This window comes from Pipistrellus kuhlii, unplaced genomic scaffold (genome assembly GCF_014108245.1).
Source record: "Pipistrellus kuhlii isolate mPipKuh1 unplaced genomic scaffold, mPipKuh1.p scaffold_m20_p_13, whole genome shotgun sequence".
Classification (NCBI taxonomy): domain Eukaryota; kingdom Metazoa; phylum Chordata; class Mammalia; order Chiroptera; family Vespertilionidae; genus Pipistrellus; species Pipistrellus kuhlii.
In genome coordinates this window covers 44,268,569-44,275,357 of record NW_023425438.1, presented here as the reverse complement: position 1 = coordinate 44,275,357, position 6,789 = coordinate 44,268,569, and the positions used below count along the sequence as shown (strand labels likewise).

Sequence of the window (6,789 nt, the reverse complement as noted above, 5' to 3'; positions counted from 1 at the left end):
GCTGGGGAGAGATGCAGGAGGTTGGCCAGCAGGGGAGGGATTGTGGGAGGCCTTCAGGGTGACTCTGGCCTGCTTCACTCAGTCTCTATAGGCCAAACCTCATCAGGAAGCACAACTACTGGCCTGAGTGTCTGTCTTCTGGTGGTCAGTGCATATCATAGTGACTGGTCGACTGTTCAACTGTCTGCTCCCTGGTGGTTAATGCATGTCATAGTGAGCAGTTGTGAGGCCTTAGCATATCATTAGCATATAACATTTTGATTGATTGAATGGATGACCAGACAACTGGACACTTAGCATATTAGGCTTTTATTATATAGGATCTCCAATTTGAATTTATCAGCACACAGGTCATTATAGCCTCTCCCCCTACCTATACATTCCCACTTCAACAGAAAAAACCTGACTCTACCATCCAGCATTCATGTACTTAAGTTCCAATTCCACTCTGCATGTATAATGGTTTCAGAATTGTTAGTTCATAGTGGAAAATAATTTTATCAACTGGAGTACATTGCTTATGTGTATTTTCAATAGCTTTCCATCTTACATGCCATTCATTTCCAAAGTTAATTAGGTCAGCATCTTATTCTTATCATCCTTTAACAATATTTTATATATTTATAATTATTATTTTTTTTACTTTAAAAAATATATTTTATTGATTTTGTACAGAGAGGAAGAGAGAGAGATAGTCAGAAACATCGATGAGAGAGAGACATTGATCAGCTGCCTCTTGCACACCCCCTACTGGGGATGTGCCTGCAACCAAAGTACATGCCCTTGACCAGAATCGAACCTGGGATCTTTCAATCAGCAGGCCGATGCTCTATCCACTGAGCCAAACTGGTTTCAGCTATTTTGTTTTTTACTTTTTTATTTATTGATTTTAGAGAGGGAGGAAATGAAAGGGGGGAGAGAAAGAGAGAGAGAGAGAGAGAGAGAGAGAGAGAGAGAGAGAGAGAGAGAGATATTGATTTGTTGTTCCACTTATTTATGGATTCATTGGTTGATTCTTGTATGTGCCCTGACCAGGTATCTAACATTCAACCTTGGCTTATCTGGCCGACACTCTAATCAACTGAGCTACCTGGCCAGGACCCTTTATAACATATTTAGAATCAATTTCCATATTCTGCATTATATTGTAGGATTCTCAGAACTTTTATTTTTTTAATGTATATGTATCTGAAAGTTTACTGTTTGTGCTGCATAGTTCTGTAGGTTTTGATAAATGTTTAATGTGTTATATTTGACATTACCGTATCATACAGTAAAATTTCAACACCATGAAAAGTTCTCTGTATTTCAGCATTTTACCTAACAACTCTTATCTCTGTTGAATCTCTGAAACACTGATTTCTGGACACTTATTTAGGGCTTTGTAATCCCAGGTGTTGCATGTACTTTCTCTTGATCTTGCCAGACAACTAGTAGCTGCCTAGATCTCATCTTCATCTCTCCACTCTCACACTCAACTTGTCTAATGTATACTTTCTGAGCTTTTATTTCCAATTAGGGAGCTCGAACTTTCCATTGATCATCCAATTTGTTTGCAACACTTCTGTTTGTTCCCCTGCTACAGGTTTTCCTGTCAGAACATCAGGGTTTTGTTTTCCTTCAATAAAGCATTGTCATATTCATCCTCACCTGCTTTTATTTCTTCAGAAGGAGGTGGTTAATTCCTTGGCTAACTTTATTACCACATTTTCAAGATATTCTGCCAAAGGTTAAAATTGCTGGATGCTTGGCTAGAAGAAATGAGGGCTTTCCATGCTGATAGTCTCAAGACTCTCCAACCATAATTTGAATTATTCATATTCTCATTTTCAGGATCTGACTGTTCAAAGGCTTTTTCAAAGTGTACCTTCAAAATTGGCACATATACCCTTATTTCTGCTGCACCGGCTTTCATATTATTAGGGCAGAGATTCCAAAGCCTTGCTAACCCATTTCCCATCAGACTCTTTGTGCTGGGTCCTTTCCCTGTGAAAACTTCTGCTACTGTTCTCTTCCATATTACTCTCATCAGCTTGGTAGCTGATGTTTTTCCTTTGTAAAACTTGATCAGACTTTACTTTTCCATGAGTTTCAGTTTTCTTCAGTGTTTAATGCTCTGCCCTCTTTGAAAATATTTCTCCATCAGGTGGGTTTTTAGATAGTACTAAATAAACTGATTTTGTAGTATCTTCAATCCAGAGTGATTGCTCATTAGTTGAAATATAGTTTGAATTTGACCTGTCTCTTGAAAACATTGAAATAAGATGAGATCCTGATATAGGATGTGTCATTGAAAGTTACTATTGCACAATTGTAAGCCCATCAATTTTCACTTGTTAAACATTTTGCAGCCGAGATCGGTTTGGCTCAATGGATAGAGCGTTGGCTTGGGGACTGAAAGGTCCTGGGTTCGATTCTGGTCAAGGGCATGTACCTTGGTTGCGGGCATATCCCCAGTAGGGGGTGTGCAAGAGGCAGCTGATCGATGACTCTCTCTCATCGATGTTTCTAACTCTCTCTCTCTCCCTTCCTCTCTGTACAAAACAATAAAATATATTTTAAAAAAACAAAACAAAACACATTTTGCAAAATATACATGTTCTGCTGTTTTTAATTCTACCACCTTTTATCTTGAGGACTGAGTATCAAGCAATTGATAACTCTTGAAACAGCTAGAATTTCTGAATACTAAAACAACAACAACAACAACAAAAACATTTCCATGAAATCTCATAGCATTGCACAGGGTTGTGAAGTAATTCTGAAGTGAAGTGACCAGGATTTTCAAAACAGATTGCAATCAACTGGGATGGAGCAAGATGCTGGGGCTTCATCACCTGCCATTTCACTTTCTTCTACACCCATCCTTCTTCCCTGTCTTCAGTGTGCCTCTGACTCAAGGTGCTCTCCTGCTCATTGGTACTGAAAACAGTGACATTTTCCAGATTAAACTGACTCTACCAGTAAGGTACTGATTCCTTGGGTAAAGGGAAAAACCTGGTCAAACATATTTGATTTCATCTACAGAAGAGTGTATTTGGGATTTTGATAATATTATTAAGAAATCAATGCACATGCATAGTAAATAATTTTCACAGCAGAATAGAATGTATTTGAGCTTCAGATAGCAATATTTTTCCCACAAAAGTAAATACTGTGTCATATTGATCCAAAGGAAGACAATCCTAACAACACAAAAGGTGTAGATTTAGTGCAAATATCTTAGTTACTTCCTCAGTAGCAAGATAAACAAAAGCTACAATTGTGGAAAGTGATTGATTACCTCTAAGCAACCAGGTAATTATATGACTTGAGGTCATAGACAATGATAATACACACTAACACTGAGTAAGAAGAAATTGAAATGAAAAAGTCCTACAATGTACAATCTTTGCATAACTATATTGTTACAGAATTTACCATGTGACCGAAAAATACACAGGAGTACCCAGAGATACAGGAAAATCCCATTTATTTCCAGATGTACAGTACTTGTACTGTGACTTAGGGGATCTTATTTCCAAATCCTGAGCAAACCAATGTGGAGGAAGTTTTCTCTTTATACCCTTTGGTTTCTTTGTCCCCCGAATAACAATCAGACTTCCAGACCTTTTGTGGACTTTGGAAAAAGCCCTGTGTTTTGGGATGGGGGCCATGAGACCACACCTAAAGGCCTGGCCTGGCACCAGCACTGATAACCTTCTCTAGGGGTTGTGTATTGTTTATGGTTTATGGCCCCTGTAAAATGTGAGTATTTAGGTAAACAAGTCTTGCAAGACCAGATAATGAAGGAAGGGGCAGTGATTAAACTATAGGCTAATAGGAATGTGCATTAGGGATACTAATTAATTAGGTACAGAGTCAGGCTGCTGGTCTTCCCCCCAAAAATGTCTTATTTTCCTCATCAATATGACAATATTATAGTATAGAGAAAATTGAAAATAAATGACTATTCCAGCCACACATTTTTAAAAAGCTTGTACACTCTGTAATGATGTACTGCTTTATATTTTATCAAGAATATTTAATTCTCAGAAAACCCTAATTGAAAAGATAGGTTGTCTTATTGTCACTGTATTAGGAATGTGGAAATCAAGCTCATAGAAACAAATTTGGTGCCTCAGCCACAGAATTGGTACATAATCGATCTAGATACTGGCCTTTGAGCTTAAATTTCAAGGCTATTTTTCAGAATTTTCTGAGTCTGGAAAAAAACAAAAGGCAGGATATAAGGAGAAGCAGCAGAAAAGTCTTGATGTGTTAGTCCCCTTCTAAGTATTGGACTTTAAAAAACTATGCTGAGCTATTCCTATCGCCATTTAATTCCTCCTTATATAGTTTCCTAATCTGTAAAATGGGTAAAAGTTTTTGTTTTACATGTGACTGGAGGATGCCATTGGCATTTATTTTTCAGAGGCCAGGGGAATTCTGGCACAGTCAATTGCTGATTCCCATCGTGGATCTAGCTACCTATGACTGAATTGGTTTTTAATATAGTATCTGAATACAGTAGGTATTCAGAAAGCATTTACAAAATAGAAGATGTGAAGTCCAATGAGATCTATTGATTTGTTAAGCAAAAGAATTTGCAGTCATACTTGACAAACCTTTTTAAGTTTCAGTTTTTAAGGGATTATTAGCACATTTCTGATTAATTTGTACTTGTTATTCTCTACTACCAACACATTAGAATGGCTTCTTGTCTCACTACATTTTATTATACTACTATTTCAAAAGCTTACTTTTTTATTTTTATTTTTTGCTCTCTTTGTTTTTCTTTTTAAATAGTGAGTCATGTGTGAAAAGGTGCTGGTAATTTCAGAAATTTACAAATGCCTTCAGACCTTCTAGAAGTTGACATGAGGTTTATATTGTAAATGACCTTTAGCTGACTTCAACCAGGACAGACAGAAAACATGGCAGCTGAAGTCTCCCACTCTGTGTTCAGCTCTTATGCCATCTGTGTCCCTGCTAATGTCTAATGGAATTATTGTCATCTTCTGTTTGAAAGGGTCAACAAAGTCTCAGAAATTCTCCACACAGAGAATTTTCGGCAGTCCTTGTCTTTAAAAAAAAATTATTGGCTTTTTACAGAGGAAAGAAGAGGGATAGAGAGTTAGAAACATCAATGAGAGAGAAACATTGATCAACTGCCTCCTGCACACCCCCTACTGGGGCTGTGCCCACAACCAAGGTACATGCCCTTGACCAGAATCGAACCTGGGACCCTTTCAGTCTGCAGGCCAATGCTCTTATCCACTGAGCCAAACCGATTAGGGCCACTCCTTGTCTTTTTAACTTCTTTAATCAACAGATACTGAGTGAACATCATAAGGGTTTTCCCCAATGCCATTGAACTAATTCCCCATGAGTTTTCTCCTCTTTTCCAAGTAACCGGATGATGCATTATATATCTAATAAACCCATTTTCACACTACATTATGAATGCATCAAAACAAAACAAACAGCTTCTTCAACCAAAATGAAGGAATCTAGGGGAGATTTCATGGCTGTTTCTTGCTTTCTGTTTCACATAATGCTTTATAATAATGTGCTGGTTTTTTCTTGAGCTCATATTATAGTTATGCTATATATTATTTTGCTCATTTTCTACCCAAGAAAACAATAACAAAATGTTTTCATTTCTGTGAAGCAATAACCACAGCCTCACTGGTTCTAGCACTGAATCAAATTGTATCACTCCATTTTGGGGGTCTTAATTTTGGGGACCTTACTCTGGAGAAAAATATTGAAAATGCTAGAGTGCCGCAGATTTAAATGCAGTATTACTTAGAATAATGCATTTCTGCTGGAGAAATCACCTTTATTTCAGCAAAACAATCACATAATCTCAGATATTGGTAAAATCTACTGCAAAGCTTGTCATTTACTTATGTTAACGTTCTCACAAATGGCACCAATTTAATTTGGGGAAAGGGAGGGGTCGGTAAGAAGGAATCTATGGGTCTGGCTGCATTTTTGTATGAAAGAAGTACCTTTCTGTTCTCTTTTCTTCTTCCTCTTGGAAAATTCATTTTCTGTGATGCACTTTGGCATCAATTGATATCTTCTACAGATGCTAATGCAGAAAGATTACCAAGGAAGGCATTTTCCTCCAGGGGAATCACAGAAGCACAGGTGGCGTGGTGGCTCAGATGCTCCCACTCCTCTCCCTCCTAAGGCACAAGTTCCTCCTCCCGCTTCCCACCCAGACTCACTCCTGTTGGTTTATTTTGTCTTCAGACCCTCATTCAGGGGAAAACTTAGGTAATTACACATGTACCATTGCCACTGCTTTAAGGAAAGCATTGGCAAACAATAGCTCAAGTGTCAAATCTAGCACATTTGTGTATGGCTCATGAATAATAAATTGATTTTAGAAATGAACATCTGTGATCAATTAGATATATGGAACACTCATTTTTAAGCCCAATTGAGTAAAATGGTATTTCCCAAAAAAGAATTTTATTTTCTTTATTTGTAAACTTATATCAAGAAAAATTTTGACTCAATTCTTATTATACTTTTAATGAATTATTACAAACTTGACAGCTTAAATCCACCCACATTTAGTATCCCACCACTCCGTAGGCCAGAAACCTAGGTGTGCTCAGGTAAGTTCTCTGCTCAGGGTCTCAGAAAGTCGCAATCAAGATGTCCACCAGGCTGGACTCTTGAAGCTCTGAAGAATAATCCTCTTCCAGCGTTTTCAGGTTTTTGGCCAAATTCAATTGTTAATTCCATCATTTCTTCTTGATTTACTATTAGCATTTTTTCTAAAAGATAAAA

At 37.5% G+C, this 6,789-nt stretch overlaps 1 pseudogene; it reads right to left on the bottom strand.

Moving 5' to 3' along the window:
* Positions 1–1,374: 1,374 nt before the first annotated feature.
* LOC118717784 lies at positions 1,375–6,057 on the bottom strand (annotated as a pseudogene).
* Positions 6,058–6,789: the final 732 nt, after the last annotated feature.